General features: G+C 47.0%; 1 protein-coding gene and 1 long non-coding RNA gene across 22 annotated transcripts in view; one reads left to right on the top strand and one right to left on the bottom strand.

Moving 5' to 3' along the window:
* SOX6 (SRY-box transcription factor 6) overlaps positions 1 to 17,216 on the bottom strand; it is a 536,736-nt gene extending 519,520 nt beyond the window's left edge. For 5 of the 20 annotated variants that reach the window (XM_090032613.1, XM_090032610.1, XM_090032609.1 and 2 more), the window contains exon 1: positions 15,555 to 16,283. The gene's annotated coding sequence lies outside the window, so the exon portion shown is untranslated. Of the gene's footprint in view, positions 1 to 8,327; positions 8,405 to 10,736; positions 10,867 to 11,969; positions 12,523 to 15,554; positions 16,284 to 16,430; positions 16,605 to 16,964 lie in introns of those variants that run through there. The other 15 variants (XM_090032603.1, XM_090032617.1, XM_090032604.1 and 12 more) reach the window with 8 other exon arrangements.
* On the top strand, positions 9,918 to 14,239 carry LOC149871482 (uncharacterized). Of its 2 annotated transcripts, XR_016440256.1 has the most exons (4): positions 9,918 to 10,708; positions 11,648 to 11,916; positions 12,321 to 12,374; positions 13,983 to 14,239. It is a non-coding gene; the product is annotated as an uncharacterized LOC149871482 (long non-coding RNA). The 2 variants fall into 2 exon arrangements; XR_016440255.1 differs by lacking the exon at positions 9,918 to 10,708 and having other exon boundaries at positions 11,198 to 11,916.
* Positions 17,217 to 17,897: the final 681 nt, after the last annotated feature.

Genomic DNA, 17,897 nt, shown 5'->3' with positions numbered 1-17,897 from the left:
CATTCCAGGCTGACATACTGAGATAGACATAAATTACTCAATCATAGTAAGGAGGTAACCAAATAAGAGTTAGGATGGGCTTTGTCTGTGTTTGTTCTCCTGATTGTGTGTGTATACATGTGGCTGTACAGCACCTTTGTTACTGGTACTCCCAAAGGAAGTACTAAATGATGGGCCAGTAACAGCCTGTACCACACTGTGCTAGCCATGCATGGTTATTTTTGGCTGCTACAACACCGTAGCAACGCGCTATAATGAGGGAGCATGTTGCTATGGCGATGTAGCATTGGCATCATGGTTTTTGCCAAAAGATGCTACGGTGCCATAGTGTGTGTGTTTTACTTGAAAGCCTACCAGAAGTATGTTCCAGATAGTTAATGCATCTAAATATAACATTTATATCAAAATTGTGCTCTCCTTGGCTTCTGTGGCGAGATTTCCTACTGACTGAGGTTTTTGACAAAAAAACCCAGGAAATTCAAAATTCATCCTAACCATGGCCAACTTTGAATGTACAGGCACTATAAACTGATCCTCTCTTGGGTAGTGTTGTCCTCCTTCTCCCTCCTACCCATTCCTTTCTCACTTGGGGCATCTACAGAGCTCAGAGAACATAGAATCTTTCACTTCTTGGCAGCAGACAGTTTGGCTTAATGACTCTGTCTCATCACTACTTGACAGATGACTTATGCAAAAAGGTACTTTCTACCCAGTTGCTTATGGGTACACACACATAGGATAAAAACCACCATCATATAACACACTAACTGACTAACTGACATCTTTGTTATAGTCTCAATATGAAGGCAAAGGATTAAATCAGCGTTACCTATCAGCAACGGTAAAGGAGATTGAAACGAAAGAGCTTTCGTTGACCAAAATAGGAAGGAAGTTGTTGAGGAGAGCTGCTTACCTATCCAGGAAGACAAGATGAGCTTCTCTATGCTTTTACCAAGGATAGAATCTGCCATTTGCCTCTTCTCATCCTCACTCTAACTCCTTTTTACTACTCTAGGTATTTCTGCACACCAAATAAGTCAAGTGGCGAAGTAGTGTTACTCTCCATTTTACAGACAGTAAAACTGAAGCAGAGACTACAAGAGTTCTCCAAGGTCACCAAGAAAGTGTGTGGCAAAAGAGGATATAGAAACCCAAGCAAATGCCTGAATTACTCTTAGTGGTTTCCCCTAGAGTTCAAGGTTGAAAAAGATTGATGGGACAGGGCAAAAGAATGGAACTGAGTTGCCTCAGCTGTGCCTTGGGGATTTGCATGGAAAAAAATCAAAAACCACAAGGTTAGCGACAGCAATAGGAAGGAGTTGAAGGGACTCCCTTGCAGTTCCCTTCCCACCCCCAAGATGGGGAAGCCAGTAGGCATGACAACATATACCCCACTTCTCAAGGGAGGCAATGGCCTGTTTCTCCCAGTATGGTATAGCTACAGAATAGAAAAGCCAGAGAAGGCATAGGGAGTCTGCTCCCCAAGTGCATAGAACCAAGACTTGGGGAAGCAACAAGTGATAGCACATTCTTCCTCCTCAAGGCAGAAAAATGCCTATGACTGATCACTGCCTCAATACCTCCAAATGGACTTTACATCCTTCCAGGGCCCTCAGACAGGATTTTTGGCACTGTGAGTTGTATTTTGACTTTCTGGTATTTAATAAAAAAGCTTCAGCTCTAGTTTGTTAGTATTATTACTCTATTTTCCTTTTTCTTTGATTTTGAGGGGAATAATTTTCAGAGAAGACAGGTAAAATACCTACCTGGCAAAACTGGCCAGTCTCAAGCTAAAGACCCAAAAAAGACTTGCTGGAAGAAGCTTTCCTTTTTGTTGCTCATCACAGCCTCCTGAGCCTGCCCATCTTTTACTAGTCCTCACCAGCCCCCAGCAGTAGGAGAGCACTGCCCACCTGGAAGCAGCCAGTCAGCTCCTCTTTTATAGTCACTGCAGTTATCAGCACTCCATGAATTATTTCTGGAACTCTTTTCAGAGATGATCAGCACCTGCCTCGTATGTGTTTCAGAAATAAGGGAGGAAGAGGAACAGAATAACAGAAAATGGCTTGAGCAGGTGATAAGGGATAACAGCATGCTGAGTTCCTAAATTTGGAATGCTGTTTTTCAGACTGGCATTCTGGCGAACATGTAACTTGGGAAGCTCTAGGAGTAATCAAAATACACAAATAACACTGCTGAGAGCATAACTGAGGCTCTGTTGTACTACTGCACAGCAGAAGCAGGAACAAGTTATGTTTTGTCTTACTCCATTAACTAAAAATATTAACTAGTGATACCTTTCCTCCTTGGTCTTTCCCCTCCTCCAAGTCCTGTAGGTTTTCCCATCTCCAGACACTTTCCTACAGATAGTCCTCCTGGCCTCTGTATCCCCTAGCACATCATTACCTCCATATGCTACCCTAACATCCCACCAAACCAAACTGAAAGAATTTATCAAATATAAATTATGTTAAAATAAAGTTTCTAACTACTTCCCAAGGCAAAAAAATACTACCATAGGGGGCCTTGTATGTGCACAACAACTCACTTAAGGAAGACCTGACCTTCAACAGGCCAACTAGGTATTGCTATAATTAGGAAGTGTGCTAATAACTCTATACCTAATGAAACATCCCCCAGAACATCTCTATATGCTGATATAAATTAAGGTGTTCTGGGGTCCCTCCCTCCTATACCTCTCCATCTCTCTCTGTCTCTCCTGCTATTTTGGGTGAAAGAAAGTGGAAAGAAAACAAAGCCAGTATTTTCCTTGTTGCCTCTCTTTTTTTTCCCCCATGTCCTATAGGGAGAAAAAACAGAAATAGGGCCATGCACATATCAATATCATTATCTAAAATATGCTTGAATAGTACCATTCAAAGAATGTTATGTCTTGGCTAAAACAAATTAATTTACAAATTGTAGTTAGGTTTGCAATTGGGACCCAAAACCCCATTTTACAATTGAATGCACATATCAAAAACTCATAAAATGTATGTTTCCAGACAAATAGGTGATTGTATTTAAAACACCAAATTGTGTCAGAGAACGTGAAAGGCTTCTCAGAGGTTTACATTTTGGGCAGGCCAGAAGGTTGGATAATAAAAATTAAAAGTAAGAAATTACTGGAGCAAATCAGACATGAATACAGAAAAAACTCAATTCTAGACTTGGTCATAACATGATAATAGTAATCCTTGGCAATAAACATCAGTGCATCTAAATGACAGTTGCACTTGTGCACATTGCTATACAGTTGAGCTTAGGATTAAGTGAAAGTCACCCTTATGGTTGGAACCAATATGCAGCCTCAACCCTCAGGACTATATGAAGGAATGTGCAGGTTAGAAGTCTGCACTCAGAACGCTGGGTGTAGTGGAAAGGGAGGGAGCACGTGTCTAGTCCAGTGTCCCAGAATCCGCACACAGTGGCTGCAAATCAGCAGTATCTATTATTTCAGTGTCTTTCCATTGACTCAGTGGAAGCTGGATCAACTCCTGAGGACCAGATCCACTTCCAGTGTCAGCTGGCACACATCCATTGAAATCAACACAGAGGATCTGTCCCAATGTCTCAAAAAAATCTGTAATAGCACAACATGTAAAGACTGAATAACTACAATCTCTAAAACTGTTTGGCTTAATAATAATAATAAAAATAACAATAATATCCCTTCCATGCCTTCAGCCAGAATGCTGCCAACATACTTTACAGACTGTGTAGTCTTAGGGATCATTTCAGTGCCTGAACTTGGTACTGGTGAGGTAAAACACAATAAAGGGACTACACCAGTAGCATTACACAACTGTATTTCAGAGAGGAAGTGAGGATTAATTGAGCCAGTTAAAGCTGCAGGATGAATTTAGATGGACAACTACATCCTATGGAATCTGGAATTTGGCAATGGCATTGAGGTTAACACCCCATTCTTGAAAAAATACCTTGGGCTCTTTATTAACAACAAAAGGCCAGAACCTCAGTTTAGCAGGTCATCTACAATAATACAGATGTAATACATACTCTAAAAGTTTTCTCTCATAATTCATTGTTGTCATATGTCAGACTCCTAAATCCACCACAATCTAAAACTGAAAAAAATGCTTAATGTGAGATTTACAAAATTAATGTACCATGCCATTTTTGCAAGCTACAAACCTATGTTTATATATAACATCTAATGGCTTCAAATTAAAAATTTGAGGTGCTGAATTTATCAACAAATAATAGGAACCTGCAGCATATGTGTCCAGGAGTAATAAGGCCACTTAAGGTGCTCACACAACTTAAAGTATTCTAAGGCCTTGTCTACCTTGAAAAACTGATCAACATTGAGATCGTGGAATAAGGCTATGAGGAGACACTGTTCTGGAATAATTGTCACTTTTATTCTAGACCAGAGTATTCATTCAGGGAGCTACTCTGGAATGCCAATTTCCCTATTGACAAGGTAATAGAAGCAACTTGTCTGGTTCTCTCTGCATTTTGCAAGGATTCATTAGAATTAGTAAACTAATGCTGTACCATTAAAGTAAAACTCCAAATCTATTCTAAAGTACAGTATGGAACAAATCATGCTACCTTCAATTAATCTAAATGGATATTTCCATTTTTGCGTCAAATAAAAGATTTTTCAAGTAAGTAGTAACATGTGAGTGATATACAGAAGGGGTCTTAGAGAAACACAAAAAAATCTGACTATAAACAAGCCATCATTCTGGTAAGAGGAAATACAAACAACCAGAATAAAAATAGTTGATGCACAAAAGCCATAATGACGGGGTTGCTCAAAAAATAACTTCTACTTTGAATGGTTTGGATGAAATACAAATTATCCACAGAAAAGTGTGGACTGGCATAAATGTTTGTACAAAATTATAAGTATATTTCTAGAAGTATGCAAAAGGCAACCGCCTGCATGCTGCACGAGGTCCCAACAACGCTCTGCTTAAGTACTAGTGCACAGAGTCCAAACCACTGCATTTTAATTACTATGCAGCCTCAGATATATTGCCTTTGATATGGAAATGTTCTTGTTCTCTCATCTTCACATACGGTCTCATGCACAGAAATCTTTATCTGATTCATAAAAAATAAACTAGAATCCAATCTCAACACCTGACCTCAGTGCTTAGAAGTTTTTTACTAAGCATGGTGTCACTATAAAAAGAATGGCTAATATTGGTGTAAAGTTAGATATTTTGAGCAATGATATGAAGGATTTGCAGTTAGGAATCAAATCAATATTGCACCTCTGAGGTTTTAGGGTTTCACGTTGCCTTATGTCAGTCTACCAAAAACTGGAGAAATGTTGGACTGCACACCTCTCAGCTCCGCTGAAGAAGGGAATAGCAAATATTTAAATGGTGTCCTGCCTCCCAGCCTATAGAAGAGATGCTTGAATTGTGGTAATTTATACTGTCTCACTGTACTGAGCAGATTCTTAAATCTAGCAACCCCAGATCATCAAATCATCAAAACTCCCAGCTGTTTACATCCAAATTAGAAAAAATAATGTAACACAAAATTTTCCATATGTATTATAAATATAAAAATCTGCTAACTGAACTGCAAGATGCAAGAGTTAAAATGCTTTCCCCATGCCACAGGAGCAGGCAAAATAAAGATGCTACAATCTCAAAGGATGGTAAATTACACTGATGCCTTATGAGGGTTCTTATGAACATTTTAAGTTTAAGCATCTAAATTATATAGAATATAAAAATCACTGTTATTAACATACCAATTTAATGGATCTTTATCATATAAAGTATTTTAAATATATGCTAATATGTTTCCTTACATCAATATAGTACACTGCCTACCAAGGGCTAGCGATGTTTGCATAGACACTTGCTAGCTTTGACAAATTCTACCCATCTTTCTGAAAACATTCAATATTGAGATTTGCCTCGATAATTCTACTGTCTATAGAACTACATTGTGTTCCTATGAAGAATATGATCTTTTTAACCCCACAATACTAGAGAATGGCCCATCTGTAAATCATCTTGTTTCGGGTTATCTGCTTTTTATCACTTCTAGTACCTGTCTGTGCCTGATATGATACTCTTAAACACATTAACTTGATGGAATGTTTTGCCTGACTTCAAAAACATCAATTGATATATAGTAGTCTGTCTTATAAATGAATTACTCTGATTAACCAAGTTCACTAATGTATCCCATTTTTAATTATCCATTTACATTTACAAACCTCTACAGAAACCTGATGAAAAAACTTTTATAGTATAGTCATTCCCCAAAAAAACCCTTGTTTTTCAACCTGTTTTTTTTTTAAATTTAGAAACACAAAACAAAACTGTTCTGTGCATGAGACCATAAAATGGTATAAGGATTTTAAAACATACAAGGGGAGGGAAGAAAACTGCATGTACTGATTCTTGTTCCTTTAAGAGAAAATCCATTTTTTCAGGTTCCTGTTGTACTAATTGAAAGAGAATTATTTAAAACTTCACTGAATACTTGAATATATGATGGGTATGTGTAGCAGTTTCATCAATGCCAAAGAACTTCACGCTTTCTGAAAGACAGTAAACTAAAACTGGCATGAAATCTCTCACAGTGATGTCGCAAATATTTGCTGTTACTATAGAATAATGATTGTAAAGAACATTTACTTGTATGGAGAACGTGTTTAGAAAACATGCAATTGTCCAAATTTATCACTATAAAAAACAGCTGTTTTCTAGTAAACATCTGCAGGATCTCTCGCCCTGTGTTTGGTTACTTCTATGCACAAACATCTATAGAAAGGTATCACGGTGATGCTGGATGCAGTCTTATTAACTGCAGGCTTTTACAGCTGAAAAAATACTGTTACTGTTTTTTACACAGATACTAATCTTAATATTAGATTTATATAAACCAAAGGGATTTCAGCACCTATCTCCAAATGTGCCCATATTTGTCTTTTTTGCAAGGAAAAATAGGGGGGGGAATACATATGTACAAGATCGTATAAATAAAATAAACTGAGAAATGCAAGCAAAAGTGCACTGAAAAAGAGATGTCAAATTACTAAAGGACTCAAAATGTGACATTGGTATCTATTCCTCTGGCTGCTTCTGAAGTAACGAGCGATAACCAACTACTGCGTGTATTATAACACTGTATTTTTATCTCAGGGTTCTGGCAACATTTACAAATCTCTGCTTCCACGATTTACAGTGTCACCAGAAATACCAAAATATGCATCCTTATATCATTATAATTGGGCTTAATTTATGCCCACACCCACAAAAATAAAGCACTACACACATCATTTTGTAAGTCAAAGTGGCTAAATGAAACCTCTGCCAAACGAGTCCACTGATTTTTTTTCTTTTCACATCACGCTACAGAAAGACAAAATATGCATCAGCCCTCAGCCCATGCCATAGAGAAAATCATATTATATATATATATATTCCCCCCCCTTCCTTAAGCCTGTTTTGTTTTAGGATGTCAATGCATGGTCGGTAGCCTTGCAAATGTGTTCCGCACACTTTTAGGGGAAAATCAAACCTACTGGAAAAGATGAAGGGATACACTTCCTGAAGTGATATCTCCCAGTGTGATTAAGGTGTTAGAAGGTCAGACTGGAGAAACTTTCCAGCACCGGCAGAAAACCAAACATCTCTTTTCGCTTTCCACGTGCAAAAGCCCCAGGCTTCATTGCTGCGAGGCCTTGCGCAGATGCAGAGGGTCATGGATGCTTCAACTCATGGCACGAGTGAGGGGCTGGAAGGCCCCTCCAGTGATTTTTATTCCCACCTCCTAGCACCACCATCCATGAGCTCGAAGCAGCTTGGCCCGAAGTGAGCACTGACAACCCCCTTGGCTGTTTCCAAACAACCAAACAAAAGACAGAAAAGCAACTGAGTGTATAAACGAGGAAGGTGAGGGGGCACTTCTGGCCAAGGCCAGCTGGGCGAGGGAAGGCAGCAGCTAAGCTGGAGCTGGGACAAGTCATATGCTCCCGGGCTGCCTGGGGAAGGGGTGCTGCGCTCTCGGCTGCTTTCTGCCCCCTCCCCATGCGTGCATCCTCCCTGCGCCCGCGCCCGGAGCGCGCTCTGCTCCCGCGCGCCTGCGGCTGAGGCGGCCCCAGCGCGGGCCCGCGGCGGAGCGGGGAGGCGCGCCGGGAGCAGAGGCGGCCGCCTGCGGGCTGCGGCCGGGGGAGGAGCCCTGCTGCCCCCTTCCCCCGCACCCAGGCCTGGGAGTGGCAGCCTGGCCCTGGAGAGGCTGCCCACCGGCCTGTAGGCCTCCCTTCCCCTGCGTGGAGCTGCCTCCCCGGGCACTTCTCGGGGTTGAACAGGGCGGCCCGTTACCTGCCAGATCCCCTTGGCATGCTTTCGCCTTGCTGTGCGCCCCGGGCTCCCTCTGCTTCCAGCTCCTGCCTTTGGAGACACGCTCCCCCCTCGGCACCGAGAGGCAGGAGCGGGGGGGGGGGAGCTCCAGGAGCAGCCCGGGGCTGGACTCCCATCCCAGGCTGAGGGACCTGCGCCTCCCCCCTCCCCAAAAGCGCCCTGCCCTGCGCTTCCACCCAGAAAGGCTCTGGCAGGCTCAGGCCAAACGGCACCGGGGGCATTGATTCCAAGTACACTGCCCGGGTTGGTTTCTCTGCCTTTTAATAGCTAGCTGAGGAAAAGAGAAAGCGTTATTGTTTGCTTTCTTTCCTCCTCTCATTGCCTATTCTAAATTTGACTCCAAAGTTTAAAGCAGTTGAATTGGCTAATTCTGAATACAGGCTATTGAGAGACCAGACACAGCAGTATATCCCTGTATAGCAAAGGATACAATGTGCTGAATTGGCAGTCTAATTATAAATGTGGCATTTGGACCTCCTTTCAGACCCAGTGCCACCTTACCTTATGAGGGAACTTCAACTACAGCAACTGTTCAAAACAAAATGCCATTACAGGATCAGCTTCGCCCAACACTGGGACTAGCCAGGGGATTGTTTTACAAACAGCCTTTCTCACTTAACACAAGAATGTATTATAAGAAGAAGGGGGGGGGGAGTTATGGATGGTGCAGAGAGGTTCAAGAAAACTGCTCAGGCAGCTTCTGCCAGGTGTCGAGCTGCTTCAAACTGCAGCCTAATCCAAGTGACCTAATTATTTTCTCTTAAATGTACTCACTATAAATAGAGTAATTTTTTTTAATTTTTTTTTTTTTTTTACTAGAAAGAAATGCTAGGGACGGTTACTATTTCGCAAAGCATGCGCAGTGTGCGGGTAATAATGTGAATATAGAAACGCCAGAAATCCCAGACAAATGCAATACAATCTTGCAAACTAAGCCACGGTGCGCAGTGGGCTTGTGGAAAAAAAAAAGTCAAAAAAAAAAGCAGCTTCTTCCCCCTCCTGCTCCATCTACATGCACGGGGGCAGGCTGGCTTCCCATATCTCACAGCCATATTTTATTATTTACTTTATGGTATAATGGCTTAATTAAACGATTGGGCACAAGCATGTCAATAAAGCAAGTCAAGTCAAGTCAAAGTCTCCAAACAGGTTTCCAAATCACTTCATTACACGAAGAGACAAAGGGAAATTCGTTAACTTCTGGGCTGGAAACCCTGCCTTGAGCACTGGATAGCTCTTGCGCCCGTCTCCTGAGTTTTAAAAGATGCAAATACTCACTCTGCGAAAAGAAGGGCACAAATAAACATAAAATAAAATGAACTCATTACCGAGCTGGTGCCGAGGGCTATTTAAATGGGCTCAATAAACATACACCTTATCTGCAAGCTGCAGGCGAAGACACACTCCTTTATCTCTAAAACTTTCCCTGTCTGTGTTTTTGGGAAACACCCCTAGGACCGAGTTATAATCTCTCGTCCCCAGGCTCCCCAGACACAACGTGAATTGTCTTTGCACGTTGCCACTTTCACTCTTTTTCCCGTCCTTTAAAAAAAAAAGAAAAGACAGAAACGTGAAACGCAGAAAGCCAAGGCAGCAGCAACCAAATCGATCTGATCAGTGCCTCCGACTGACCTCCGAGGCCCTGCTTTCCTGAACCGCCCAGCCCCGGCTGCAAGGCAGGTTAACTCTTCACGGCTGCTCTGCAGGAGCAGGGCACCCGAGCCAGCCTGGCGCTCGGCACCATTGACAGCTACGCGGTGCATGTCTACGCGGGGGTGATGACCACCCCGAGTGTGTGGGGGTGCGTGTGCGTGTGCAATCGCACGCATGTCGAATCCACATGTCCACGCACATGCACAAAAAGGCTCAACAGCCTGTCCACCGCTTCCAACGCCAAGACGAGCAGAAACGCAGAGAAAGAGATTTGTGAGATGCCAAGCCATCAAGAATCGCGGGGGGGTACATCTGACAGAAACTGCGAGGAGGAAAAAGAAAAAGAAAACAGGAGCTATTCCCCACGCAGACACTGATTGTGAGCGCGCATGTGACATCCGCAAGGCAGCCCAGACCCTCCATAAACTTCTGATCGCTTCTCAAGATCAAACATAAATAAGCTACGACTTTCCAGAAGCTGCTGTAGCCACAATGCAAAACACAACCGGCTCAGAAAGCACGACACAAAAAATTATTATAATAATGAAAGAATAGGAAAAAAGCACCCAAGCTCTTCCCCAAACACACCTTGCCCTGACTCAAGCACTGCCTGGAAACAGCTGCTAGATGCAGGTTGCGTTGCGATCCGTGAAAGAGGAAAGGAGGGAAAAAATGAAATAAAAGAATAAGTAAGTGAAATAGTTCCTGAAAACTTACTTTGCATTTAGTTTAGGCACTATTCTTTTTTTTTCAGCTCGCAAAGGAAGCCGTTTTGTCCAGGTTAGGTATTGTCTACTTATGGATCAGCCCCTGGCTAAGGGTTTATTTTAATTTATGGCTTATGCATTCTTTTAAGGTCGATTTGCGTGACCTCCGGCAAGAGCTAAGGCAGCAAGAAATCCCCAGTTGAATGTTGGGCAAGCCCATAAGGCAGCCCAGATCTCCCCTTCTCATGGTGTAAACAGAGCCCTCTGAGGATGGGCTTTTTTTTTTTTCCTCTCCCCTCCGCCTTGTGTATCACAAATTAGGGTGTGAGATCAATTTTAAAGTTTTCAGTATAACTTTATCCAAACACTCTGCCTGGAGAGATAAGGCGCCACCGCAGCAGCTTGCAAAGCCTCGGGACAGTGCCCCTCTGTGGCCACCCGCGAGATTGTCCCACCGCTTTGCATTTCTGCACGGTTGTGGCCAACTTCAACGCAATCACCCACCTCAAACTTAACGGAGAATAAGGGGGGAAAACCTTAAAAAAACAAAACCAAAAACAACCTCCTTGTGCCTTTGGCAGGCCGGTTTCTTTGGGAGGCTAAACCCACGCTCCCCCTTCGGAGCAGTGTCAGCAGAGCTCCCCCCCTGCCCCCAAAGATGGATTTAGGCTTCTTTTTTTCTTGTTCTATCCCTCTCGTGTGAGTTTCTTAAGGATCGGGATCTCCCCCGGCACCATGTGTTCCTCTGCCGTGGGGGGGATCCTAAAATACAGCGCGGATCTGTCGCTGTAGTTTAAAATAGGGGATGAGAAAGTGGTGTGATTTCCAGGGACTGGGGTCCTTCAAGCTCAGAGCCTGGGAAACTCACACGGGGGGGGGGGGGACGACGGCAAGACTCAAACTACTTTCTCCTGGGGGAAGGTAAAGAAAAAGGGGGCGAAAAAAAGCAAGTCTCGTGGTAGCCAAGTCCATAACCTGGAGAAGGGGGGAGATGAATTCAGAAAGCTAAACAACAGATCTACCTCCGGACGCTGCCGCTTGAGTCCATTACAAGTCCCAACCCATTAAAGACAGCGCAAGGGGAAGCAGAGCGATCGCTCCGGCAAAGCTCCCGAAACCCAGCGACCCTCCGTTCAATCCCCGCCGCCGCCACCGAGCCGGGCTGCACTACACCCCACAGTAAACAACAGGTATACAACACGACAGGGCTTTTCTTTCTGTCTGCTTTTTTTTTCCTGGTTACCTCCTCGGGATCCAGTGTGGCACAAAGCACTGGCAGAGCCTCCTTTTTTTTTTTTTGCAAGGCGCTTCGGTAATTTTCATTAAAAAAAAGGGGGGGGAGAGGGAAGGAGGTGGAGGGGGAGGAAGGGAAGGAGAAAAAAGAAACAAAATGGGGAGCGATTCAGCCAAAGAAAAAAAGAAGAAAAAAAAAAGAAAAAGAAAAAGAAATCAATGGGCTAAAGTCTGCTGGTGTTTCTCCGGGCCATGGATGTGCTGGATCCGGATCGTTAGGAGAAGTTTGCGGATGGGTTGCCGGGAGATTTGGTTACAATCAGGTTCATTATGATTTTTTTTTTCCCCCTCCTGAAACAAGTGAAGGCGATGGTTACTGCTGTCAATCTTGGCAATCAATGTGAGCGGCCATGTCGTAAGTATTCAAAGCATTTCCCGTCGTGCAACATCAGAAAGTGAGTGGCCAGGGCATTGATCTAAGGAAGGCGAAGGGAGGCAGGGCTCCCCCTCCCAGGCAGCACAGGCAAGATGAGACAACGCGGAGAGGGAGAGGGAAGGAGGGAGGGAGGGAAGGAGGGCGGGGGAGCAACAACTGGAGAGAAAGTGAGCACAAAACAGAAAGTGAAATCACCCCCGGCTGCCAGCCGCATCCCCGTGCAGTGATCCCCACTCTCACTGCCCGTACACAAGTGCAACCCTAAACCTCTCCAGCCTAATGACCACTGATTGCCCGGTGTGGTGAGGAAAGGTAATAGAAAGTTACCGGGGGGTAGAAGGGGGGCCAGGACTGAAGAAGAAGAGAATAAACTAAAGGAGAAAAAGAGTCGTGTTACACCCGGACCCCCCCCCCCACCCTCCACAGCAGCAATCTAACGGGGGCGCCACGCACCGAAGTCACTGAGGAGCAGCTCCGGCTGGACTGAAAAGCCGGCAGAGATCCTGACAGCGGGACTCGGAGGAGCCCGATCTTCCGGCTGAGCCAGAGGCAAAGTCCCCGCGACACGGGACGAGCCCGGCCCGGCTGCGGGGCAGGGACGAGGGACGCGGGTGGGCCCGGGGCTGAGCAGGAAGCCCCGCTGAGCCCGAGCAGCTTCCAGGTGAAGCTCCGGGACCTGCTGCGATGCCGAGATGCGCATCCGCGGGACGAGCCGGGCGGGCGCGGAGCAGCGACCTGGGACCCGGCGCTGGCTTGCAAGTGTTAAGGACACAAGCAGGCAGCTCTGGGGAGGAGGACGGGGCAGCTCGGAGGAGATGAGGAGGGCCAGGAAAGACGCAGGCATGTAGTTTGAAACTCCAAGAGGCGAGCGTGAAAGAGGTGCCGGGGGCCCGGAGACGAGGTGGGCGAAGCGCCCCCCCCCCCCCTTTGGATGCGATCACACCCAGGCTCCGCCAGCTACTCCGCCTGGCAATGCCGGGAGAGCGGGGCAAGAGGGGAAAAAGTTGTTGATTCGTCTTCGTGTGCTTGGACAGCCCTTGCCCCTTTTCCAGTAGGCGCCTGGAACAATTAGGAACAAAGACACTTTTTAAATGATTATTTTAAAAGAGCTCGAGAACTTGTAGAGGCCAGGAGACAAGGAGGAAGCCTGGGCTCGCCTTCTCTCACTCCTCTCCAAGCCGAAAGTCAGCCCAGTCACACCTCCTTGGTTCAGAGGGACCTGATGAAAATGCCCAAGAGCGGGACAAGATGACACAGGCTTGCTTGGCCCCGGCTCGCTTTTCTTCCCTTAACTTTTGCAACACTCTTCAAGATGCTCACGCTCCCTCATCTTCCTGCTACCCGAAGTGGCTAGCAGGGTCGCCTTTCCCAAAGCAAGTCCTTCAGTTTATAAGCAGGGTCTCCTGCAAGAAGGGAACCTTTTTGTTCACGGCAATTTCTTTTGGACTCTGCCACCAAATGAAGGGCACAGCCAGTGTCGCTGTGTCAGTGGCGAGCGCCTTGAAACAAAACTTTTAATGTACCCAGCGGCTGGAAGCAATGCTTTCCAAGTAGCTGGCTAACTTACAGTAACTCTCATTTTTTCAGGCACTCTTTCCATTCTGATCGGAGGGCTATAACATGAGGCTTGATTGCAATGATGAGTTTGCTGAACGCAGGTGAATGTCAAGCCAAACTATTCACCTGGCTCTAGTTGCCCGGCGTTTGGATTCAACCAAAAGAGATCGCTTTCCGTTTCAAGTCCTGGAGATGTCCTTTGCAAACTTCAATTAAAAGCATGCCTGTAATGCGGCCATAACACCTTTTCCCCAATAAATGAAACTGTCCCCCGAATGGGGACTAGACCTAGAGCTGTTGGGGTTTTTGTCACGATCAGTGTCACTGGCATAAGAAATTGGGATCTGCAAGGGAAAAAATATTCTTACCTAGGGACAAAGTCGCTTTATTTGTTGCTCGAAGTTTTTCCTTTAAAAAAAACAAACCCTAAAAAAAACCCCCATGATCAGTAGTGCCAGGTGGGAACGGACACCAAACAATTACAAAGCAAAGGGAAGAAGTGAGGAAGTTTGAAAGCCTGGTTAGTCCAAACGCGGAAGAGCATCTCTGCCCCACCGCAAAGAAGGAAAGCCAGTCGGGGCAGAAATGCACAGCACAGATGTGGCAGCAACTAAATAACTTGGGCAAGAGAGCTTGTTGCTTCCTCTGTGGGATCAGTTCAGGTACAGGTGTAACGCGGGGGGAAGAAAGGGACCGTATTCGCCCGCGGAAAGAAGATGTACCGCATTTGTCTCCTGGCGTCTGTGCGCTGCGAGAAACGATTGCTTACAGGATTTGGCTCTTTGTTGGCACAGGGAATAAGCGGCAGGCGCTGTGAAGACACGCTTACACGTGCAGAGAGAGAGGCACACACGACCTCCCTTGCTGTTAGTGGTAGCATATGTTTAGAGCTTATTTTCAGTGGCTCGGCTCGCCTCTCAGCGAGGCTAGCCACAGCAGCGCAGCCAGATGTTGCACAGAGATGCTGGACTTGGAGGGCTCCGGGTCCTGGCAGAGGGCAGGAGCTGGAGGCTGCCAGCCAGGCTGGAGCACTTACCTGTTCCCAGCTGTCACCGCATTTTGTGCTGCTACTCAGCAAACACATGTATAGGGGGAAAGGGGGGGGAAGCAGTGCCCAACAGGGCAGGCACCCTGTGCCCCCAGAGAGGGGATGAACCAGTCTAGGACTCCTGCGGACTTGGTGGAAGTGCCTCTGAAGTTTGCATAAAAAGACACTAGGTTAAAAAAAGTCACTCCCCGACCTCAAAGTCCCCGCTCCCCTATTCCTGCCGGACAGCGATCAGGCACCTTGTTAATCCCCGCGGGTGACACTCTCCGACAACACGGATTTTAGGGGCTTGGAACATTTTGGGAAAATGTTCAAAGAAACTTTTTCTTTCCCCCCTAAACCAAAGGAACAACAACGTGTGAGAGGAGGCTAAAGGAAAAAGAGCGACAGCCCTGTCATCCGATAGGGGAGAAAAAAACAGTTTGGTTAAGACTGAGACAACAACCAAAAAAAGATCCCTGCGCGTTTCAGTACGGGCAAAGTCAGCAGATGATGTGAGGTCCCCAGCAGCGGCACTCTGGGGCGCTCCCCCGCAGCCTGCGGGGAGGTTTTACCTGTTAGATCGCCCCGGCTCAAACACAGCAAACTCTGAATGCCTTTTGCCAACACCAGGAACTGTCCTTGTTAGCGGAAGCAGAGGAGGAGAACATCTGACTGTCAGTGGCAATTGGGCATCCTCCTGATAGAGAAGCCAAAATATATAACTATATATCTATAGATAGGTATATAGATATATAAAGCCGCAGGAATAGCCACCCCCACGCCTCCCAAAATGGCAAACCACAGAAACTTTTTTTTCCCCCCCCAAGAAAATAAAAGCAAGTTGGACATGGAGCCCCTTCCTGTCTCGGAAAGTTCATTTCCAAGGTCCCCTCTGTAAATCTAAAGTGCAAACACTTGGCTAAGGTAGTGAGTGGCTGGAATTTGCATGCTGATAAGAGAAGGCTGCTGTACTTACAGTGACAGAGGGCAGGCTGCGGAAGAAAAGCTGTTTGTGTTAGCCTGAGAGTCACCCAGGGCTGCAATGAGAGGAGCAGAGAGGAGTGGGAGTGCCAAGCTGGATACACCTTCACCGCATCTCATCACATCTGCCAGCCTCTCTCTCCCTCTCTCTTTCATTTCCACATTCCCTTTGTTCCTGCAAAAAAAAAAAAAAAAAATCTACACGTCACATCAGAGTCCCCAGATGCAGTCTACACCAAAGGAGAAAAAAAAATGAATAATTCAATCAAACTGTGCATAGTCTCTGAGGCACTAAATCTATTGCACTTAAAGAAACGGAGGGTAATTACCGCTGCGGAATTAGAAGCAGGCCGGAGAGATCCGAACTGCACGGGCAAATAAAGTTTCATTTATTGAATCCTTTTGACATCTCCAGTGTCAAGTAAAACAAGAAAAGGTAGTGGGGGGGGGAGGAATTTGCAACTCACTCCGCACGGGGTGAAGGCGCTGCTGGTGGCACCGAGGAGCCCAGACAACGCCGGGGACAGACCGCCACCCCCCGCGGGACTCCTGAGGCCCTGCTGCCGGCTGGGACAGCCGGGCGGGGAGGCTGCAAGCCGCCGCGACTTGACTTTCTGCGCGGAGTTGCTGGAGGATCAGAGGTGGGGGGGGGGGGGAGGGTGCAACTGCTTTGCGGGAAAGGAGGAGGTTCCCCCCATCCCCTCCCCGCCTCGCTTGGGGGGCACGTGTCAGGGGGCTGCTTTGCAAGCGCCCCCGTCGCAGGGCCAGGCCAGGCCCGGGGGCAGCGGCAGGGCTGCCCCGCGCCCCGAGGCTGCCTCCCAGGCGCGAGCCGGCCCGGGCCCGGCCGTGGACAGGCCTCACGCGCCACCTGGCGGCCGGCGCGGGGAAGGGCGGGCGCAGCCGCTCCTGGGGGCGCCCCCAGCCCCTTCAGCCTCGCTGCCCCCTTGTGCGGCCCGCACGGCCCCGCAGGCGGGGGGCCCGGAGCTGCTTTTCACACGCACCCCTGCAGGGGCTTGGGAAGGCGCAGCCGCGCGGCGGCTGGTCTCTCTGCCCGGCACCGGGATGAGCAACAGGCGTGTGCCCAGCTGGCCGGTCCTGCCCCCCGGCCGGGCTGCGGGAAGCCCCCGGCTGCGGCCGGCAGGTGGGTGCGGGCGGCTCTGCCTCTCGGAGGGCTGCGAGGGAGCCCGGCCGGGAAGGCGAAAGCTCCCGCCTCACGGAGCCGGGCGCGGCGCGAAACTCCGGCGAGAGCTGCGAGCCGAAGGCTGGCCCCTCCTGCAGCCCCCGGGGGTCCTGGCACTTGGCCACCGGCTGAGGAAGAAACAGGAAATGTCATAGCTGGGCGGCAGGTTAGTGCGTCACCCTGTCGGGACTTGGCACCTCACGATGGCACAGGTGGACGTGGGTAGGCTCTCCCTCCGCTCACTGCTCCTGGGCTGCAGGAGCTTGCAGGCCTGGGTCAGGGTCAAGTTCTTCCCGGGAGAGCCTAGCCGGAGTAAAAGGCTGCGGTTCAGCCAGGCTGTGAGACCACAAGGGAAGGGAGGTGGATAAAAAAGGGCACAGGGATGATGTAGTAAAGTATGTGCAAACAATCTAGCATCTTTCATGGCTAGCAAGAGGGCCTCCTTCCCTCCTTAAAACCAATTTGGCCGCACCAAAATTTTCTGCTGCAACTGCTTGACGCCAAATTAAATCCAAAGTAAGTCGCTCCTGTGTAATCGCTGGGTAAGCGTTGGCATTTCCTAGGTGGTTTACTACACCTGCAACATTAGCTAGAAACTGCTTAACATTATTCCACAGGTTAAGACTGAAATGGGAGACAATCTCAATCTATCTGACCATGAAATTATTCGTAATTTTTCTTATTGCTCAGCATCAAGTTTAGTTCCACAGCCTGCAATCCTGGCAGGACAGAACGTGTGAAATGACTTTGTGGA

Source organism: Crocodylus siamensis, chromosome 2, assembly GCF_052110815.1.
Source record: "Crocodylus siamensis isolate JL-2025a chromosome 2, ASM5211081v1, whole genome shotgun sequence".
Classification (NCBI taxonomy): Eukaryota; Metazoa; Chordata; order Crocodylia; family Crocodylidae; genus Crocodylus; species Crocodylus siamensis.
The sequence above is the reverse complement of the archived record's forward strand: the minus strand, read 5'-3'. Positions and strand labels throughout refer to the sequence as shown.